Genomic DNA, 23,286 nt, shown 5'->3' on the forward strand with positions numbered 1-23,286 from the left:
TTGGAACTTAGGGTCACCCAATAAAAGGATTGGCAATTAATTTCAGGGCAGATTAAGGAAAGCACTTCTTCAGCAGAGCACAGCTACAGTAATTTATGGAATTTGCTAGTGCTGTGCAGAAAGCCAGTCTCTGGTTTTTTTGAAAGTTTCCTTCCACCACAAAAAGGTTTCATTTTCTTTTCTGCTTCATTTATAGTGTCTGTAGGTGGGAGACTGATCTTATCTTATTCCAAGATGGCCAAGGATGGTGTCAGGGCCGGCGCGTCCATTTAGGCGAACTAGGCAATTGCCTAGGGCGCCAAAATGGAGGGGGCGCTGGCCAGGCTTGGGCGGGATGGGCTAGCAGCAGCTTCTCCGCTGTAGTGGAGAGGTGCTGCTTGCCCCCTACACCACCACCCCGGCTCCCGCTACAGCAGGCTTTGGCGGGGGGGGCACCAGAAGGTGGTTTGCCTAGGCCGCAAGAAGCCCTAGCACCGGTCCTGGGTGGCGTATGAGTTTCTCTTGCCATAAAATATTTCTCCAATGCCCTGAAGACTTAGCTTCTGGATGTGACAGGTAAAGTAAGAGCCCTGCCCATTGATAGCTTCCAGTGGGCTTTGACTGAAGTATGAGAGGTCACTGATGGCTCGTACCCAATCAAACGGACAGGCCAGAGGGCAAGGAGACCAACAGTAGTGGAGCCAGAGCCAATGGCAGGCAGAGCCAACTCATTCTAGTTTTGCCCCAATCGTCCTCCATAGAGAATGACAACATGGAGACCAAGCAGGAGGAAGCGCACAGGTTGTGTTGATCTCTGGGCTGTATGTAAGTAGCAAGGAAGGCAGGTGGGAGGTGGCTGAGAGCAGACTGAATTGGGTTGTGCATTGCTCCTTTTGCCTTAACGAACCAGCCTCCACTTCAAAGGCTGGCATCCCTCATTTTCTTCGATAATTTCCAATCCATTTTTTAATCATTAATTGAGGGAGAATGGTATAACTTAGAAGGGTGAAAAGAAATATTGTATCTGACTAAGACTGCAGTCTTAAACTCACTTACCAGGAAGTAAGCCACACTGCATTCTATAGGATTTACTTATGAGAATACATGGTTAGGAATGCACAAAAATTCATACTCAGAGTAGACCCACTGAAACCAATGGACATAAGTTAGCCACTACTAATGTAAGTCTGTTGATTTCAGTGGGTTTACTCAATTTCAACACAGCACTAGAGCTTGTTGCCACTGGATTTGGCTAGTTTAGATGATAATAAAAGAAGGTTAGACTAATTTGTGGAGGATAGATCTATCAAGAGTCATAGTGTCTAGACTGACCCTCCGTGTTCAAACACGGAAACCACTGAATGCCAATTGATGAGGAGGAATAACAGAAGGAGGGGGCTATTGTCTGTGCTTGTGTGCTCAGCCAGAAATCTCATTAACTCCAGTGAAACTTCCTCCCAGGTAAGTGAGTATAGGAATGCAGCCAAGAGCACCTAAATCTTTTGAGCCCTGGATAACTGAAAGAGTCCTTCCTCCCAAATGGTCCCTTGTGTGCCCTAAAATATCAAGAAGACCCTCTTATAATTGCTGCCTCCCACTTTCTGAGGTGTTGGGAGCAACAATCTGGCAGAGAGCTTCTCTATTCTGGTGCCCTCTCTTTGCTGGGGGACGGGCTTTGCTGACTCTGTCCTTTCCTCTCTCTGTTGATGAAAACATTCCTTTTCAGCTAAGCCTTTACCGGTATGTTTAAAATTGTGCCACCAACCTGATGGATTCATTCTGCTTTTGTTCTATTGTTCTCTTTTTAGCAAAAGCAAACAAACTTCATTATCTGACAAATGAATGGCACGTTTTCAAAATGACTATTCTTTGTACATGCTTTTGTTAAAACACTTTTATCTGGACTTTAAGTGGAAAACCCCCAAAGTTTGAAAACCCCTTTCCTTATCAAACTCTGCCTATCAGTTCCTGCGCATCGTGCCTACTGGAGCCATTCATATGGGGCCACCTGCAGCCTTGAGGGAGCCCTCAGCACGAGCCCCTCAATTTGCCTCTTGTGAGTGGCAGCACTCCTCCAAAAGGCTCCAGGAAGCCACCCCTCTATAGTGGGTGCTGGATACCATTTTAAATACCCTGTGATGCCCATGAAGGGCCCCATGGGAAATTTAAGATGAAGACCAGTAGTTCCCTGCCATGTGCTCAGGGGAGGCAGCACCACTTGACAGCAGCCCTGCAATTTGTGGTCCTGTTTTAAAACTGATCACATTGTGGTTCCTTGAACTGAATTCAAGTGAGCACATACCTGTAGTAATAACTGGATATTACAATAAGTGTTATGTATTGAAGTTCTCACCCTAGGCCACTAGGGGTGTTTGTATATAGTTCATTCTGCTACAGTTCTCACTCAGGTCCGCACATGCAAATGAGGGATTGAAAGTGACGTTCAGGGGTTGGGTAACTATAGAAAGTTGTTACTGTTGCTTGTAGCTGAGTTCTATATAAGCAGGCTGCTGAGCCCTTCAGTTCACTTCTGTTCCAGCCTGAGAATAAACAGAGCTGCTTGAAGAATCACTGTGTTGTCTGCTATGTCCACCCACTATTTAATAATAAGAATATGACCTACCTAGCTGCTTGGCATGTCCTTCATTTATGCCTGTGGGGCCTAATTCAAACTGGGGTTCAAAAACAATAGTCACCTCAATCAATTTGAGAAATGTAGCCAGTTATTTCTGTGGTGTCAGTTTTCATGTTCTGGATTAGACCTTTGAACATGCCCATATGAAACTGAAGTTTCATGTTAAGTTTAAGTAGATCAGAGGGAAAGCCAGAATCACCCAGGCCAAACTCACCGTAATCATTATTAAGACCACTATTAAGAATATTATGCCACTCGTCAGTTTGTTTGTATTTGTTGTATTTGTTGTTGCACTTGTTGATCTGATGTGTAGCATTGCATTCTAAAGTTCTGTGGGGGGGGGGTGCACTTTGTAACAGTGTGTAATTTCTTCTTTTTCTTCTTCCTTTTTCTTCTTCTTCTTTTGAAAATGACAAAACTAAAAACCCAAGAAACATTGTAGGTTTTAGTTATGAACACTAAGGAAATGCTTATTTATTCACCCAAAAACAAAAAGAATTGGCATCCTAGTAATTGTCCTTTTCCAGAATCATAGCTTGCATTCAAGATACTGAGCCCAGCTACTAAGTTAGGATCATCTACTGAAATATGTTAATTTAGCCAATAATCCCGCCAAACCTGCTGATGGCCAGAAATATCTTTCAGCATCCTATCCCAGGGGACTGGCCATAGTTGGGGATGTCTTGTAAATAGTTCTTAGAGAATGCATGCTTTGTGTGTGGAAGGTCCTTGGTTCAATCCCTGGCACATGTTTTATCTATATTAATGTATTCCTTGTCTGTATAGTATTAATGTATCCTAGTCTGTATAGTGTTTTGTACTGATATTTTAAATGCTTGTGTGGAGTCTTAAAAAAAAAGATGGCATTTTACAATTGCTTTGTGCAAGTCACACCTTCTAAGTGCTTTGTCCTGAAAAGCATCTTAGAAATATTTAGATAAATAAATACAAGATAGGGCTGGGAAACTCTGGCGAGCAGCTGCCAGTTTGTGTAAATTGTCGTCCTCCAGATGCTGCTGGACGACACCTCTCATCGTCTCTAACCATTGGCCTAGCTGGCTGAGGCTGATGGCCTTGAATCCACCAATAGTTGGATGGCAGCAACTTCTCCATCGAAGAAAGTTAGCATCATCAGTGATCTAATCTAGACCTGAGGGCTAGATTTTGCCAGTCAGGTTTTCCAACACTCGTGTAGGCCTGGTCTTCAACAGGCAGGTTGGGACCCACTAGTGGCTCAGGGCCTGATCCAAGGTGGGTCACTGCAGCCTTACTACCATGCAAATATTTAGTAAAAGATCAAGAAATGCGTCTCCAGTGTATGTGTGAGTTAAAAGTGGGTCCTGGGTCTGAAAAGATTGATGATACCTGGCATGGTTCTATATTGGTCCTCTTCCCTTGCTGCTGTCATGTCTACGATGTTGTGCCAATGTCCAGTATCAGGCTGCCAACATTTTTAGCACACATCAAGCAATCAAATTAACTGGTGCATTTATGTTTCTGATTTTGGTCTGAAGGCTGATTTCCTGTGTTAAACTGCTGTCAGCACATGCTGCTGCTGCTACCCTTTCCCAGAAAGAAGAAATGAAAAAAGAAGAGGGGGGAGAGCGGAGGGAGAGACGAAGCAAATTAAAAGTTAAGTCATTTCATGTCAGTCTGTGTCGGCAATCACTGACCTTAGTGGCAGTACATGCCTCCAATTATTTTGATAAATCTATTTTACCTTTACAGAATTATAACCATAGCAACATTATCTCTCCATAACAGAGAAGAATTTCCATTTTCATGCCTATGAGGGTAAAGGATAGCGACAAAGTAGTGGGGAAAAGGGGATAGTTTTCCTCGGCTTTGATCTTGACAGTACTAAACACAATCTAGCAGAAATGGGGATGTAAATATAACAGTCTGTTATTATCAGTGTTGTGTTCAGAGTTAAAATCCCTGGACTTGTTGAAATCCTGGCCCACAGACACAGCAATGTCTCCAGCGGCCTTATCACATGAGAGAAATGTGACATTTGCAGTTTCTCTTTTGTGGGAACTCCTTGGCAGGAAGCAGTTTTAGGTTATGAATCTTACAAGGGAGTGTCAGAAGCTATCAGCAATAGAGACCACATAGAAGTGGTGGGTTGCGTGTGTATTTTTAGATAGGTCACTAAGGCTGCAGATTGGGAATAATAAACTACCCAAGGTCATCATGCAGCATATGCCCCCTTTGCATAGACAAGGTGCAGGCTGCAAGATTCGCCTTGCATCTGTACTCTCTTCACTTTGATTTGGTAATTTGAGTTCTGACACACCCTGGGCAAAATGAATCTCCGTGTTCCCCATTCAGTATAATGAGGAATCTAAAATGTCTATATCTTTCCCCCTTTTGGCCAAAGTGGATGAAATTTAAAGGCGCAGGAGCCCCCTGCCATATTGCAGACAAATAGGTCCAGGACTTGGTATGTAGAAAGTAAAAGATATTCACTTTCTTTCCTTAATCTCTTATTGGGGGAAGTAGAGACTTCTTCTTTACCTTCAGATAATCAGGTAAAGGAAAAGGGACCCCTGACCATTAGGTCCAGTCATGTCCGACTCTGGCGTTACTGGCCAAGGGAGCCGGCGTACAGCTTCTGGCTCATGTGGCCAGCATGACTAAGCCGCTTCTGGTGAACCAGAGCAGCGCACGGAAACACTGTTTATCTTCCCGCTGGAGCAGTACCTATTTATCTACTTGCACTTTGACGTGCTTTCAAACTGCTAGGTGGACAGGAGCTGGGACCGAGCAACGGGAGCTCACCCCGTTGCGGGGATTCGAACCGCCGACCTTCTGATCGGCAAGCCCTAGGCTCAGTGGTTTAACCCACAGTGCCACCCATGTCTTAAATAATTAAGAGATGGCTAAATGACATGTATTATTGCTTGCACACTTAAAAAAAAATTGCAGCTGCTCACAGGCCTTTCCTTTGGGTGCTTGTTTGTGTCCTCCAATAGGTCTTACAGAACTCTGAGACTCAATGTGAGACTGTCCAAAATGTTTCCTGAGAAGTTCTGAAGAGCTCTGGATTTTTATTTCTGATAAAGCAGAACAGCCTGTGAGTTTTTAAACTTTAAAAAATCCTGTGCTGCTGTGCCTTAATAATGGGGGGAAACAGCTCTCCAGTGATCCACAGGTGAAATTTTGGGCAGCCAAACTTCCTGCAAAGGCTATGGAACTGAGAGAAACATAGAGATGTAGGAAAACATGGAGCTGTAAGGCACAGAAAAGTACACAGACAACAAAGTGAAACAAGGTTTTGTAGGGGCTCTGATCAGCCTCAGGTTTATTGATGCCTCAATTCAGGGAGAAAGTCCCTGAATTGTACTGTATTAGATATTACCAAGGAGGACCAACATATTATAAAAGATATGCAAGCACCCTGAAAACTGACTTTTAATATTCTCGAAAGTACAGCATAATTTCTGAGGCTGCCAAGAGCCATCTGAGCTTCCAAGGAACAGGTGTTCCATACTCAGGAAGCCTCAGCATGGAAAGCTCTTGTGTACATTGTGGTCCAGCCAAGTTACTAAACCAGTTTAGCAGGCCTTTGCCAGAGAAAGCACAGGGATTCTCAGGAAAGTGTTCCTGCCTTGCTTCCTTGCCTTGTCTTCCCTGCCTGCACTCCTGACCTGCCTCAGTTTCTGACCTACATACCTGCTCCTGACCTCACCGGATGCCCTGCCCTGCTCCCAGCTTCAGCTACTTTGGACTGTCTCTACCCTGAACCTACGAACCACGGACCGGACTAGGACTTTGCCTCTTGGGCAAGCCTCAGGACCAGCACACATACCTATTGGAAGCAGGAGTGGCTGGCATGGTGCGCTGGTGCTACAGAGCCATGCTTCCAGCTGCAGCATCGCTGCCACTTCCCAGGATGGTGAGCTGAACAAAATAGCACAACACAATGGCCAATAACAATGGCACTAAACACTATTTATAAACTAATACAAATGATGAGAAATTGCAACCAAAGTCTCTAAATCTTCTTCACCAGTCACAGTAGAATATTTCAAAAGTTCGTTATATACATAGTCTGTCAACAAATATCGCCGGAACAGAGTTTCCCGATAACCAGTCTGTTTCGTTCAATGCTTCATCAGCCAATCTTGATCAATTCTTCATCAGCCAGACTTGTAAGAATTGATATGAGAAGGATGCAGTTCAATTTCTTAACAAGCTAATCTTACATGTAAGTAAATATAAACACTGTAGAAAATAGTGCTTATATGATCAAGGATGTGGCAGCACACAGCAGCAGTGTGGTCAGGGCTGTGTGAGTGCGGCAGCAGCAGGAGCAGCCCAGACATTACCTGCCCCGTCCAGGTAAGCAGCTACTACACTACTGTCGGGAAGGCTCCTGTGCAGTGCAGTACCACCCCACCCCACTATGCCAGCCACTACTGTTTGGAAGTAAGATTAGACTGCCTAGGATTCCCAAATAAATAAATAAATAATCTTAAGAATTCCAAAATGGGTCAACAAGGGTTTTGCTCAGTTGCTGCCAGGACCTGTAGTGGGCTTGGGCTGAAGTTGTGAATGTTAAGAGTTAAACTATGAATGGTTAGTGGTGCTAGCTTGGGAGGGGGAAAAGGAAACTGGGAGAGGGGAGGAAAATGGCATATATGAAGGTTTAACAGTTTGGAGTGGGTTGGAAGGGGGAACCAGGGTGCTGTGCATGTTGTGGGTTAAAAACATCTGCCAGGCAGTACAGGAGTGGAAGGTGTTCGGGTTTATTTCTGCCCCCTTCCATCTTGAAACCTCCTCTGTGAGCTCCTGTTCTGGGCTAGCTGTTTAAGGCTGGGGGTAGTCTTTCAATAACATCAACAATATGCTATTTGTAATGCATATTAATCTCTCTCTCTCTCTCTCTCTCTCCTCTCTCTCTCTCTCTCTCTCTCTCTCTGTGTGTGTGTGTGTGTGTGTGTGTGTTCAGTGAAGTCATCCTGTTAGCATAAGGACTTCCACCTGCCTCTCCTCTCTATGTAGCCCCTGTAGTCTCACCCCATATCTGTCCAGGGGGTTCCCTCAACTCCCCAAGCAGTTTTGGGGGACACAGAGATATGCAGGGGGAGGAAGTCCCATCGCACAGGCAGAGGTCCTTTGGCCACAGGATGATTTTGTGGCATGCAACCCTTTGTACTTTATTGTATGCCTTTTGTTTTAATTCAAAACATTAGAAACATTAGACTTTGCTTAAAAAACAAGAATCAATACATAGTGAAGTTGGAAGGGAGAGCTGCAGCAAGTGATAGGCAATGTGTTGGGAGAAAACTGGTGCTGTACAGATTCATAAACTGGGTTGTTGTTGTTTGTTGTTGTTGTACCCGCGCCCATCTGGCTGGGTATCAATGCTTGAAATATCAAACTCCAAAAAGTTTCAAGCACACACACAAAACCCCTTAACAAGATACATGCCCCTTTTTATATTTTGTAATTTAATAAAACCAATGCTCTGAGGGGGCAAAATGATTAAAATCACGGTATCAAATAAAACAAGCCACTGATTAAAATCTCGTTTTTGCCCGGTCTTGTCTTTCTTTGTCTTCAGATAAGTAGAGTAATAGCTGCCTTTAGCAAAGTGGTAATAACCATTACAGTACTAGAATTCCCAACAGCAGGAGCAACGCCTTGATAAAGGAATATGGAGATCTGAGCACAACTGTATTTAGATCTTTAAAAGAACATTGTGGGATAGAGGAAACACAGCTGTCGGGGATTTTTTTCTTCTTGTCCTGAAACTGAAAGCAAGTGACTGTAATTGGCACTAGAAATGCTGAAATGCTCAGTTTTGAGCCAGTGATGTGCCCAAACACAGAATTGACTGTTTCAAGAAAGAAAATGGCATCAATTCCATGCCTTGGCATCCCTGTTTCTTTTTTAGTACTGTATTTAACAAAATGTCCCAGCTTTTGCTTACTACTTTCCCTAGCTAAGAATAAGCTTCATTATTCAATCCTTTGTGACTGGTGATTCATAAATGACATGCAGTTCTTCATTTTGCAAAGCAACGTAAAGGCAGTTTTGTGGTTTATTATTTCATTATTATTGCATCGATATCCCACCCTCCCTTCAAGTAGCTTAGAGAGACGCTGGTTACTCCGAGAGTCACCCAGTGAGCTTTGTGGCTGAGTAGGAGTTTTAACCTGTGGGATAAATGAGCCTCAAATAACCAAAACTCTAATTAATGCACGAAGCGGTTAAAACCATAGAGTAAGCTGACCTGCCAGGCTTAGCTAGGTCATATCCCCTCACCTTGGGAGGAAGGGTTGCCAAACTCTTTGTTCTCTCTCTTCCACTAGTAAGGAGGTCTAAGCTGGATGCTCCAGGCATAGACTGCATGACTTAGGTAAGCCACTTTTGTGTTTCTATAAGAATAACTTAGAAACATTTACCATTTTTGGAACCTAAGTTATACTGCCTGCCTTTTCTTGCTGCTGTTTGGAAAAGCGCATGAATCTGACCTTTAAAGTGTTTGTAAGTAAACCATTTTTAACTTACCAAACATGTGGTCTCTTTCTATGCTAAGAGAAGTGGGGAACTTTGGAAACAACTTAGAAGAGAATATTTTAAAGATCTAGCAGCCTATATTATTATGTTTTAGTTTGCTGCATATTTTATAGTTTTAAATCTCTGCCAGGGCCAAGTTTATTCTCACCAAATAATACTTGTCCCCAAACTGCATTTAGGTATCCAGGGAATTCTTTTTTTTTATCTTACCATATCTATTCTTTCCCTTTAACCAAATACAAACAAATTAAAGCCAACAGAACCCTGGTCACTTAGGTGCTAGTCTGAGACTCTTAACAGCTACACCCCATGGGTTCTACAGTGAAGAGACTTGCAGGGTTCCAGGAATGGTCCAATTAGAAGACTGGGCATGAGATTAAGCTACGCATGGGGGAGAGATTTCATTTTATTTGCATTTCTGTTATGTACTGAGTTGAATAGGATCCAAACTGCAGCAGTCTGACTGGTCCCAGAACAATAGGATTGAGATTGCAGCAGTCTGGTTAGTCCGCAGGAGCCACCCAATCCAGCTCCAGGTGGAAGTGAATCCGCACTCTGATTGGCATACAGGAGTATCCCAGAATTAGCCAATCACGTGGGGCCCATTGTGTAAATAGTGTATATAAAGCAAATGTTTTGGGGGAACTGCTTTCCTCACTACTATGAGCTGAATAAAGAGCATGAAATTCACACTGGACTCCGAGTATATTTCAATTTCAGTGAGAAACTACCTGAAATGAAATTTCCAGGTGAAATGTCTGGAAATGCAGTTAACATTTGGGTTAGCCTTTTCAAGGTGCACTATATATTTATACTGTACCTATGTTGTTCTGACATTGCAGTCGTATGTGCACACCTTTAAAATTCTATAGCAAAGCACAAACAGGTTCTTTTTTGACCAATAAAATGAAGGAAATCAGTGTAGCATCATGACTTCCTAAAAGTCAGGAATATGCTGTATAGTATTCTATGTATTAAACAGAAAGGAAAAATAAGAAGAAAACCTGGTTGTTATTATTATTATTTGGCTTTTAAAAATAAAATTGGTGCTGGAGATGCCTTGCCTTAAAATACAAGAGAGAGAGAGAGAGAAACTACCTGATTCACTCTTCTTGAACCAAAACAAGAACAGAAATATGACTAAATACAGTGGTACCTCGCTAGACGAATGCCTCGCTAGACGAAAAACTCGCTAGACGAAAGGCATTCACTAACGAAAGGGTGACTCGCAAGACGAATTTCCCTATGGGCTTGCCTCGCAAGACGAAAATTTCAATGCATTCCTATGGGAATTAAATTCCTATGCATTCCTATGGTCGTGCTTCGCAAGACGAATTTTTCGCAATACGAAACGACTCGCAGAACGAATTAATTTCGTCTTGCGAGGCACCACTGTATAAGGGTCTGGTGACTTCTGTTTCAGTGTATCTGAAGAAGTGTGCATGCACACGAAAGTTCATACCAAGAACAAATTAAGTTGGTCTCTAAGGTGCTACTGGAAGGATTTCTTATTTATTTATTTATTTGCTTTGACTATGGCAGACCAACACAGCTACCTACCTGTAACTAGAAATATGACTGTATTCCAGCCAGTTTCACCATCACAGAATTCATAAAGCAGGGCTTTTCAAATAAGGGTCCCAATGTATTCTTTGATGGTCCCCCCCCTCCTATTTCAGTGGACTTTTTTCTTTCCAACACCACTCAGCAGCATACTCTTGCTGTTTTGTGGCCCCTTGGAGATGCATGTCCTCTCCCTATATATATTATGTTTGTCCTCAGTTAGGTCATGTATTAACAGCAGTGACCAGAGTAGAAATGAGCACTGAGAGGAGCACATAGAGAAGAAATGCCCTGGTACACCTGCATCAGCACAACCAGACACCTTCCTCTGGCCCAGCTGCAGCAAAACATGCCTCTTACATATCAGTCTCTACAGCCACAGCAGGAGTTGTAACTCTCCAACGGTTTGACTTTACTCCGAATGCCGCACTCCTCCTGAGACAGATGGATGCCAACCAATCTCATTATTGCATACATTTCAACATCGGGACAAGGCACATCTTTCAACACAGGCCTTTTGGGATGAAGGGTCAGATCAGAATATCACTCCCATCAATGTTTGTTTATTACATGGTTTGTTTGTATTGAGATGTATGCAACCTGCATTGGCCCTGCATGGTGAAGGGCAAGCTATAAATGCCTATTTAAAAAAAACAAAAAGACAAGCAAACAAACAAACAAACAATGCTATATATCCACTTAAAATGAAATGTACAATATAAACTTTTTCAGTGCTAAGTACTAATGTGATGTTCTTGTGTTTTCCATTGCAGAGGGAGATGTGGGACTTGAAGAATGAAATTAGTGTATAAATTGCCAATTCAAAACATTTTCAGAACACTGTCCGACACAATGGCAAGCAGTCCAAGAGCTAATAACATAAGGAAAGCCCCCCAGGATCCGGGAAATAGCCCATCAAATTTGGCATCCTGTGCTCACAGTGGCCAACAAAGATATCTAAGGAAATCCTGCAAGCAACATTGCTCTGCCCACTTGTGATTCCCAGCAACTGATGCTTGGAAATATGCTACCTCCGACATTGGAGATCAAAGCTAAGATTAAAGCAAGGCACTTGCCATCCTAATGAGTTTGCAGAAATAGTGATCTGCATGGCAAGATTATTCCTTTCAGCAAGCTCAGCAAACTGAAGAACCCTCTGTGATAAACTTACTGAAGCTGAGAGGCTAAACTTGAGTTGTATGTGAGTGAGAGCTCAGAGGTCTGCTAAGGTACAGCTAGCAGGTAAAAGGTAAAGGGGCCCCTGACCATTAGGTCCAGTCGTGTCTGACTCTGGGGTTGCAGCGCTCATCTCGCTTTACTGGCCGAGGGAGCCGGCGTACAGCTTCCAGGCCATGTGGCCAGGATGACTAAGCCGCTTCTGGTGAACCAGAGCAGCACACGGAAACACCGTTTACCTTCCTGCCAGAGTGGTACCTACCGGTATTTATCTACTTGCACTTTGATCTGCTTTCGAACTGCTGGGTGGGCAGGAGCAGGGACCGAGCAATGGGAGCTCACCCCGTTGCAGGGATTCGAACCGCTGACCTTCTGATCAGCAAGCCCTAGGTTCAGTGGTTTAACCCACAGCGCCACCAGCTAGCAGACTTTGCGCTAAATGTCCAGATTAGTTTTGCCCATCTTCTAATAAAGTTCTGAGCACAACTTGTTATAATAAATTATGTGTGACCTACAGGAGTTATGCATAATTTTGTTAGTTTATGAGCTATAAAACATGGTTTTGATTCAGCATGGGAACAATAAGCATTAAGTGTTTTCTCTCCTCATTGTTGGGGGTACAGAAAATGAAAGGTGTCTATGTAGGCAAAGAAGTCAAGCCTCCTTATTCTCCTTTTAAGTGAGCTTCATGGTGGCACAAAATCTTTCAAAGATTTAAACTGAGGGAATGTTGTGGAAGTTGTTGCTTTTGATCTTACCTTCCACCCTGTACTCTGTCTCTGCAGTTTGAAGAAAAGAGCAAAGAGAATGTTCCTAAACTATCGCCAATTGTAAGCATAGACTCCTATTCTTTTGTGTCTTCAAGTTTTTAACACACTTGTTCCTGCCAAGCACAGCTTGAGAAGGTATTCGGCCAAATTCTCTCCCCTCTGTTACGCCAATACAAATCCAACCATTCCTAAGGAGCTGCATTGAGATAAAAGGCAGCAGGATTTTCGCTGAGCATTACTCTCTTGCCGAATGCTGTGACAAAATGGATGCAATCCATAATGGATTAGTCTCAGTTCAAAAGACAGAGATTGAGAGAAAAATAGAAAGTACAGCCTGACCTCTGGGGAAGAGGGAAACTAGAGATACAAAAAATGGTCACCATTAGAAAATAGGCATCTATTAAGAAATTCCCACATAAATGTATTACAGGTTCCATGTTGTTTTCTGGAGTTCCACCTGCTCTCTTCGACCACAGCATGTCATGACAACCCTGTTGCTTAATTACCGTGTGTGAAGACCACCAGGGGGAGAGAGAGGCAGGGACAAACAGTAATCTCGCTGTCAAGCCCTTTCCATGGGCTTCCCAGACACACCTGATTGGCCATTGTGGGTCACAGGACACTGGGGGAGATGGACTCTTTGGTTGGATGCAGCAGCCTCTTCTCTCATTATTTGAATATATTTATTGGCAAAGTTTACCTGCCAAGGCATCCAAGGCAGTTTACTATTTCAAAATACTAATAGCAAATGCTACACTGTCTCTATGTTATACTCTGAGTGGCTCAGAGTAGTTCTTCAGAGTAGTCAACTGACACATTTGTCACAAATAAAATTGCTGCTTCCAGCCTGTGTCATTGTGATAATGTGGTCTTTAAATGAATAAATGGAAACAAATTCGCCTGCATGGTCACTTAGCTGAGCTGAGTTGTGGGTGTTTAATTGACTACATTTTACTTTTAGTTCACAACTTTGATGTCCCATCCTTCCTTCAAGGCAGTCAACATGGTTCTTCTTCCTCATACGTTGTCTTCATAACAACCCTGCGAGGTATGTGAGCCAGATAGTGACTGGTCCATGGTCACCCAATGAGCTTGATGATTGAGGGAGGAGTTGAACCTGGGTCTCCTCAGTCCTAGTTCGACACTAGCTACTATCCTTAAATATAAACTGTTGATATTTGACAGGCCAATTTTGAATGTGGCACAAAAAGCACTGTACAGTATCAGCCAGCCTGATCCCAAAAAGAAAATCCACTGTATTCAGTGAGGTTTCCTCCAGATTACGCACATTAGATTGACAAGAGTCACTAAGATTGCAATCTCTTTCATATACTTGACATATACTCTGATGCTGTTTCCCACTTCTGCAAACAATAAACATGAAACAAATTATGTAGACATTTGCATCTTCCTCTTAAGGTCCCAGAGAGTCTCTGGAGTGCAGTTTTGGGCTGGTGGTCCTGCAAGAGAACATTGTGCACACACAGTTCTTGACTCGGGACTTCTTCACACATTATCCTTGTCCACACAAGCAATCTTCATTGAGCAATCGGAAGTGTGTCATATCTTGTATACCTCCGCATTCCCAAAAGGATGGTCTATGCTAACTCTCTAGCAGATGTCCAAAAATAAAAGATAAGGGATGTCAAAAGAGCTTTAACATTACTCACTTCACCCTCTCCAGGTCAGCACAAAAAGGGTCCTTTGGGGTGAAAAAAATGGTCAATGTGGCATCGATAATAATAAATTACCTTTGATGTGTGTACTCTAGGCCCTTGTGTGTAGCCAAGTAAATGCATGTTTCACAAGCTGTCTGAATGCATGGCTAGTGGAGGTCTTGCATGGCAATTACAGGGTATGGATATCACAAATGTAAGGATGGTAAAAAGGCACTGTGATCTCAACCACTGAGCCTCTTGGGTTTGTTGGTTGTAAAGTTGGCAGTTCAAATTTGCACGATGGGGTGAACTCCCACTGCTTTGTCCCAGCTTCTGCCAACTTAGCAGTTCAAAAACACACCAGTGTGGGTAGATAAATAGGCACTGCTGCATTAGGAAGCTAAATGACATTTACATGTGCTCTTGCACTTGTCACGGTCCTCCGTGTGCCAGTAGCAGTTTAGTCAAGTTGGCCACATGACCCAAAAAGCTGTCTGTGAACAAACGCTGACTCCCTTGGCCTGAAAGCGGAGGTGAGCGTCACAGTCCATAGTTAAGCTTGACGGGACTTAACCTTCCAGGGGTCCTTTACTTTCTTAGCTTAGTAAGAATGGAATAATTTATCAATTTCATTCCTCTCAGTTTCTCATATTTCCAATCTTAAATTCACATTTCTGCAACAATTTGTATTTTGTTTGTTTTTAAATTCTCCTGACACTCTTCCATGCACATTTCTTCACATCTGTGGGTGTAACTAACTGCTTAGGATATTGTTACTGAAAATATTGTTAGGAGTTTATAGGTGCCAGGCATCTATAATCCCTAGATCCAGTAAATGTTAGAATTTAACCAAGCCTTCTGAACTCCTGGATCCAGCAAGTGTTAAAATATCAGCAAGGCTAGCTCCCTCATGAAGTAACTGTCTGGGTTACTTACTGCCAATAAGAGAGAAAAGGAGAGGAGACCCTGTACCAGAAAACAAATGGGCCAGAAAACTATCTATCTCTTATAGTTAGAAGGCCAGAAGCCAGAGTTTAGAGGTGAAACTGTGTGTTACGTGACCTAGAAGAAAAGCGGCAGGCTCGGAAGCTAGAGAGGCAGCGCACAGGGTTTGATTTCTGCTTGTATCCAAGGGGTAGCTATCAGGGGTGTAGCAAGGGGGGCGTAGGGGGCAGTCCGACCCATGTTCCATAATGGAGGGGGTTACAAATTATCAAGGAACAATTACTGCCGTACTAGGGCGGTTCATAAAAAAACCTTTTTTTTAAAAAAAAAATGCCTGCTCCAAAGGTCTTATCTTACTATACTAGGGGTTATATAGCTATATATGAAATTTCATGCATATTGGTTAATATCTTGACCCTCCTCCACCAAAATAGCTGTTTCCTTGGCTGTTTTCCTATGTCATGAAGGCTGAAATTTCAGTTCAGTGGAGCACTTACTGTTCCCAACCCTAACCCTGTGGAAAGCCATCTAATTAGACTTTAATTTGATTTTGAGATGTTTTTAGGAGGTAATTTAATTATTGTTTGATTTTATACCAATGTTATGGATCTGATGTTAGCCACCCTGAGCCCAACTTCGGCCAGGGAGGGCGGGATATAAATAAAAGTTTTTTATTATTATTACTTGTTATTATTTGTTTGTAAGAAAATATGAAATAACGTAAAACCATTTTTGCGGGGGGGATCAATGGGGGGGACAAGAAATTTTCTGCACCTGGTACCACCTGACCTTCCTACGCCTCTGGTGGCTATGGTAGAAACAAGACCCTCTTGGGGTGTTAATGCTGTGAACCCCTCCATCGTAGGCTTAGGTTATATATATGAGTAAATAGGCCATATATCATAAAGACAACACAGTCTCTGCTGTACCTCATTCCAAAAGGAAACATGAACCCTGGGAAGGGTTCTGGAAGCCCTGGAATCAACGCCACTTGGAGATTGGGGTGACATGCCAAAATATAGTCTGTATCTGTCTTGTTGCCTCCTCCTTATCTGACCGGAACATGTGTAAAAAAAATGTTCTGCTTTTGAGCTACAAAAAGGAGGTTGATATAATTGCATGATCTCATGACATTTTGAAATGCACCCTCATGGAACAGATTGACTTACATGCGCCAGCTCTGCTTTGTGCATATTGTAACTACTTCACAATTGTGCAGACTTGCATCTATATAAATTGTTTCCTTGAACAAGACTTTTCAGTTTTAATTATTTAGATTTTAACTTCCATGTCATAAATAAATCACAACAGTCCCTCGCTACCGCCGCCCAACCTGCCAGTTCTGTAAAAGCCAACGCTCTAATGTTATTTTGGTATTGAATGGTTACCTTGGTCTCCTAAAAATCCCTGACAATTGCTTGTTTATAGATGCAGCTTCCCTGATGTTAGAAGTGATAGCAATCTCTGGAATTGTGGAGTATTTCTTGGATCAAAACAAATAATAAGTCATTGTGTTGAATCTGACATCACACTAAAGAAGCCTCACATCAGTTGAAGGAATTCCACTGGTGCAGTCGGACTCCACTCTCTCCTTTCCTGTACCCCCCCAATCTGTTATGAGCCCCCCCCCCAACCCTCCAGACTAGAGTGGGGCTTTGCGTGTCTGATATGGTCTGAAGCTCAACATCAAAAAAACTAAGATCATGGCCACTGGTCCCATCACCTCTTGGCAAATAGAAGGGGAAGAAATGGAGGCAGTGAGAGATTTCACTTTCTTGAGTTCCATGATCACTGCAGATGGTGACAGCAGTCACGAAATTAGAAGACGCCTGCTTCTTGGGAGAAAAGCAATGAAAAACCTAGACAGCATCTTAAAAAGCAAAGACATCACCCTGCCGACAAAGGTCCGTATAGTTAAAGCTATGGTCTTCCCAGTAGTAATGTACGGAAGTGAGAGCTGGACCATCAAGAAGGCTGATCGCCGAAGAATTGATGCTTTTGAATTATGGTGCTGGAGGAGACTCTTGAGAGTCCCATGGACTGCAAGAAGATCAAACCTATCCATTCTCAAAGAAATCAGCCCTGAGTGCTCACTAGAAGGACAGATCCTGAAGTTGAGGCTCCAGTACTTTGGCCACCTCATGAGAAGAGAAGACTCCCTGGAAAAGACCCTGATGTTGGGAAAGATGGAGGGCACAAGGAGAAGGGGACGACAGAGGATGAGATGGTTGGACAGTGTTCTTGAAGCTACTAACATGAGTTTGGCCAAACTGCGAGAGGCAGTGAAGGATAGGCGTGCCTGGCGTGCTCTGGTCCATGGGGTCACGAAGAGTCGGACACGACTGAACGACTGAACAACAACAACAACAATTTGGAGTCCGAAGGTGTGTTGCCTGCATTGACTGACAGTGGCTCCCCAGGGTTTCATACAGGGAGTCTCTCCCAGCACTGCCTGGAGTTGGGCCCTTCTACATGCAAGGCAGGTGCTCTCCCTCTGAGCTGTGCCCCATCCATACTGTCTACATAGGGGAAGTGCAATCCGTAGTGTAATAATCAGGCTGTGAGATTTAAGAAGCTTGAATTCTGAAAACCACTTCATGAAAATTTTATTTCTTTCATTTTTAATTTTTATGTTCTGGGAAAGCCACTGGCACGTGAGCTCTCTCTGTCTTTCCCTTTCTATTGTCAAACATCAATCCCCTTCCCGTCTCGTGTGTGTTTTAAACAAGGGCTCAAACACCACCCAGTTACAAAAGCATACTCTGTAACAAAGGCAGGGAACTTAGAAATGCACTGAAGATATACAAGTCAAAAAGAATGCAGCCTGAAATAAAGTCATTTCTCATAACACAAAATTGCCAGCCCCGCCACCCTCTCTCAGATGCTTTTGAATTTACAGGTTCTGGATAATAAAAGCAAGATGAGATGGAGGGGGAGGAGGAAAGGGAACTATGTTATGGGGTTGTGAAATCATCAAGTTTAGCTTCTGCTAAAAGGAATTAGCGGGCAAAATCAATAAGGTATCAAGGTGCCTCGTAAGTGGGACATTGGTGAGACTGTGGTCCAGATCAATCACACACAAGCTTGCACCTCTCTAATGAGGCTCAGAATGCAGGGAGTGTATTGCACACAGGATCTCATAGCACGAGCTGCAGGTTGTATGATTTCCCTGTAGCAAAATGGACCAACCCCACCTCACCCCAAAACCCTGCCAGTCCAAATACACTTTGAGATCTGGACTGAACCACTTTGTGATTCTGAAGCATATTTCTGATTAGCTCATGGCTACCAGCTACATCGGGATGTGGGTGGTGCCGTGAGTTAAACCACAAAGCCTAGGGCTTGCTGATCAGAAGGTCGGCGGTTCGAGTCCCCGTCAGTGAGCTCCCATTATTCGGTCCCTGCTCCTGCCCACCTAGCAGTTCGAAAGGACCTCAAAGTGCAAGTGCAAATAGGTGCCACTCCAGCGGGAAGGTACCGGTAAACGGCGTTTCCATGCACTGCTCTGGTTCGCCAGAAGCGGCTTTGTCATGCTGGCCACATGACCCGGAAGCTGTACGCCGGCTCCCTTGGCCAATAAAGTGAGATGAGCGCCGCAACCCCAGAATTGTCCATGACTGGACCTAATGGTCAGGGGTCCCTTTACATTTACCTTTACCAGCTACATCAGCCAGAAGGTTGACCAAAAAGCTTAGTGTTGCTTAAGGGACAAAAGGAAATTCCGAGCAGTCATCAGCAGAATTCCTGCGACAACATAGTCAGTGATCCCACTAGGTATAAAGTCTGAAACAGGAGACAGCAAAGGAGCACAGAATGCTTAATGAGGCAGCTTGTGATCTCTTAAGAGGGTGAAAATTGCTCAGTTTCCTGTGATGAAATCACAATTAGCCCTGGAGTCCGGGACAGCTTACCTTTTGGATTCCTTGGAGGAGGAAGCAAGTGGGGGAGAGAGAGAGAGAGAAAGAGAATGTTTTAAATCAGACCATTTAATTGCATGAACATTTAAAAAAATGTACCATTTTGCAATTCTCAAGTACAGAGCAAGACACTGGGTGCCCATACTATCATTTACAACACAGCAATATATTTTACAATTTGTAATGACAGAATCAGTTTCTTTCTTTAATCAATAGGCATTAGTAGTGTTCTAACCAAACTTGAAATTGTACATCCACTGTGCACATCCAAGGACTTCCATGCATACACCAGGATTTCACTCCTTCCTCTTCTAACTGTATGTATCTACACTGAATCAGGGACTGTCCCAGAGGTTCTCTCTGACTTTGAATAAAGGCTTTTTTACGCAGTGTGACATCTTCAGGGCTTTTTTTTAACTGGAACTCAGTTCCGGCACCTCTCAGGTGGGCTCCATTGTCATTACTGACAAGGGAGGCTCTTCGGGTGAGTTCCAGCACCTCTTTTTCTAGAAAAATAGGAGAGGCCTGAGAAGTATTTGTGTGCACTTAGACTCTTCCTAGGGACCCTTTAGATCACAGCCACTTGTCTTTAAAATTCATGTAGGATTCTTTCTATGCAATTAGGGACCAAAGAGAAGAATCCACAACGATGTGTGTAGGGTTACATGTGCATTCAAATGTTTATCACTAGGCTTCACTCCAAACTTCAATACCACACACATATGTTGATGGTGGGGACAACACACAATCCCACTCTCCTTCTATGCACATTGAAATAATAGCTGGAACAGGCTGTTGCAGAAATTCCTCAAACACCTCATTTGTGATGAAATATAACTGTGTTCAGAAATATATACTTAATATTTAAGCACAGATATAAATCCATTTTCTGGGTCATACCAGAGTAAATACCAGTTGTTAAGCTTTGATTTTGTTAAGGTGGATCTACCAAATTTGCACTTTCTGAAACAATATTTGAAGTGGAAACAGCTGCCCTTCGGAATTCACCGTTATCTGAATTTTGCAGTACACTTCTCCATCCAAACAATGTTAACAAAAATGTGTATGTTAAGACATTAGGAAGAGAAGGGGGAAAGAGGTGGGTGGGATGGGGAGATGGGTGGGATGAGGTGGCGATGTTTTTTATTGTAAAAATGTTACATTGAAAAAATACGAGAGAGACATTGCACACACCTTTGTAAATCAAGAAAAACTTTAATAAAAATGTGTATGTTAGTGAATATAATATAAAAAATGGCATTGTTATGCAATATTGATTACAAAATGTGTACATTAGTCAAAACTGCATTAAAAATGTGTTTATTAGGAGAAATTTACAATGAAATGCTGATGACTTTCCATAAGTATTTTTGTGCTGTTGTTTTTTAATGCAAATTGCCGCAGAAATGTGGAGAACTGAATTGCAGATTGGAAAAACAAGAAACCAATGAATCATAATCTACACATCCTTCTATTCCTACCTTGGAGTGAGCCCTGTTGAATTCAGTAGGACTTAGTTCTGAGTAGACATGGTTGTGCAGAAAGACAGTTCCTTTTGATACCACACACACACACACACACACGTACATGAAGCCATGGAGGAAATTGCTGTAATCATGTGCAATTTTGTGCTCTATGAGGAAATATACAACTGAAGCAGAACCACCAGATAGGGATTACCAGTTTCCCGGATCAGGTCCATATTGAATGTTTCATGTGGAATTTTCTGTGCATGGACATTTCATTCATTTCTTCCCTAGACTGTGCCAGTGAGGTTATTTTCTCTTAAACATACTTTAGGGAAGACTATGCTGTATCTCTAGACAGCATTTTAAAAAGCAGAGACATCACCTTGCTGACAAAGGTCCATATAGTGAAAGTTATGGTTTTCCCAGTAGTAATGTATGGAAGTGAGAGCTGGACCATAAAGAAGACTGATCACCAAAAATTGATGCTTTTGAATTGTGGTGCTGGAAGAGACTCTTGAGAGTCCCATGGACTGCAGAAAGATCAAACTTATCCATCCTTAAAGAAATCAGCCCTGAGTGCTCACTGGAAGGACAGATCCTGAAGCTGAGGCTCCAGTACTTTGGGCACCTCATGAGAAGAGAAGACTCCCTAGAAAAGACCCTGATGTTGGGAAAGATGGAGGGCACAAGGAGAAGGGGACAACAGAGGATGAGATGGTTGGACAGTGTTCTCTAAGCGACTGGCATGAATTTGGCCAAACTGCGGGAGGCAGTGGAGGATAGGGGTGCCTGGCGTGCTCTGGTCCATGGGGTCATGAAGAGTCGGACACGACTGAACGACTGAACGACTGAACAACAACAATGCTGTATCTCTTGAATAAAATAAAATAAAAGTTTTAATTCACACAACACTGCATCATACCATTGGTTAACTCCACCTCACAACTTCATCACATGAAAAGAACCAAGGCTTGATTGTATACTTGCCAGTCTGAGAAAAGCACAATCTTCGTATTGCACACAATCCTTTTGCATTCATGACCAAAGCACTCTGTTCCTTCACTTGCCAGTTCATTAACCCACAAACCTGAATTGCTTACAAGGTTTTCTATAAAACAAAAGCATCCCTGGGGCACCACTGCATTTTTAAAACGAGGTACTTCTTATTTGACTATTGACAGCACATTGTGTAGCTCCCAAATAAACCATGTCAGGTGTTTTTATTTGAGTTTTGTTTCATAGCTACACTACCTGTCAAAACTCTTGTCTAAGTTTACATTTCTTTCGTTCTTTTTAATTTCTTCGTACATCTTTGCTACTAAGATCTGTCCTGTCCCTTGTGGTTAGGCAGTATGACACTTGCCCTAATCTGGATGACATCTTTTGACAAGTAACACTGGCAGCTGGTTTTTGATCTCAGCCCAAAATACTTCATAGAGAATGTTCAGTGCTCTCTGTATTGACTTCTAGGTATTGAATCGCATGGCTATATTGTGCTCATTTCCCATATTTGGGAATGGTTACTGGTAGTACTACTAGTAATTTCTGCTTTGTGTATTTTTGTTTAGTTTAGTTTTGGTTTTTGCATATCATGCATATGCCTCTCAGTTAAAACCAAAACCACATTACAAATAAAATCAAGCAGAATAACTAAAGAAACAGAAATACAAAAAAGATAATCTGACACTGCTGTGAAAACAATAACTTATTTTCATAAGAAGGATTGCTGGAATAGCAAAGTTTTAAGTTGATGATTCTAATTTTATTTCAGTAGATAGAGAGTTCCATAACCCTGGTACCACCACAGTTTCTTGTTGAGGACAGCACAACACTGTGGGCACTGTCAGATGTGCCTCCGTGGCAGATTACAGGTCAGGCAGGGCTATAAATGTAAGGTACCGGTAAGTACATTGGCTCTAAGTTGTTTATATACTAATATACTAAGAGTTGGCAGCACAGTGGCATCCAGTGTAGCTCCCTCAACACAGGTCCTGTATGCTGTCAGTAGCTAACACCAAATAACAAAACCAGGCTGCCAAATTCTACACCAGCCACAGTTTCTATACCAGCCTCAGGGTTGAGCACATTATGATAGTCTGTCATCAAGGCTATCAGTGCTTGAACCTCCATAGACCAACTATCCTAATCCAAGAATGGTCACAGTTGATGTAATCCAAGAATCCTACACACCGATGTAACCTGAGTCTCAAGCAACCAATCCAGGAGTGCCTACAAGCCACCTAACTTCTACTTCAGGTGGAGTGCAACCTCATTCAGAACAGGACCTGGACATGGAAGCTATTCACCCAAAGTGCTTCCATAATTACAAATCTTGTTATACTTTGACAGATGAATGAGCCCATGCTAAAGCTGTTTTCAGATCAACTAATTGAATACCCCTTGGAGACTTGTCATTTGGTAGAATAGACCTATGATGAATGAAACACCTTACATCAATGACTGATAAACTACAACCGCAGTGAATTCACAGGGAAGCTTGCCTCACTATATCCATATCTATATCTATCTATATCTATTTATACAGTGTTTTTTTCTTAAAAATGTTTAGGAGTACTCTCATTTTGGCTGCTTCCCCCCAACCCCCAGATGAGGGACTCAAGGTGGTGGCAGTGCTGAGAGGACGGG

The 23,286-nt window shown here is 42.8% G+C and overlaps 1 long non-coding RNA gene across 1 annotated transcript; it reads left to right on the top strand.

Moving 5' to 3' along the window:
- The first annotated feature begins 11,841 nt into the window (after positions 1 to 11,841).
- On the top strand, positions 11,842 to 12,395 carry LOC117055328. Its single transcript, XR_004427597.1, has 2 exons — positions 11,842 to 11,947; positions 12,309 to 12,395. It is a non-coding gene; the product is annotated as an uncharacterized LOC117055328 (long non-coding RNA).
- The last annotated feature ends 10,891 nt before the right edge of the window (positions 12,396 to 23,286 follow it).

Source organism: Lacerta agilis, chromosome 11 (assembly GCF_009819535.1).
Source record: "Lacerta agilis isolate rLacAgi1 chromosome 11, rLacAgi1.pri, whole genome shotgun sequence".
In the NCBI taxonomy this organism is placed as follows: domain Eukaryota; kingdom Metazoa; phylum Chordata; class Lepidosauria; order Squamata; family Lacertidae; genus Lacerta; species Lacerta agilis.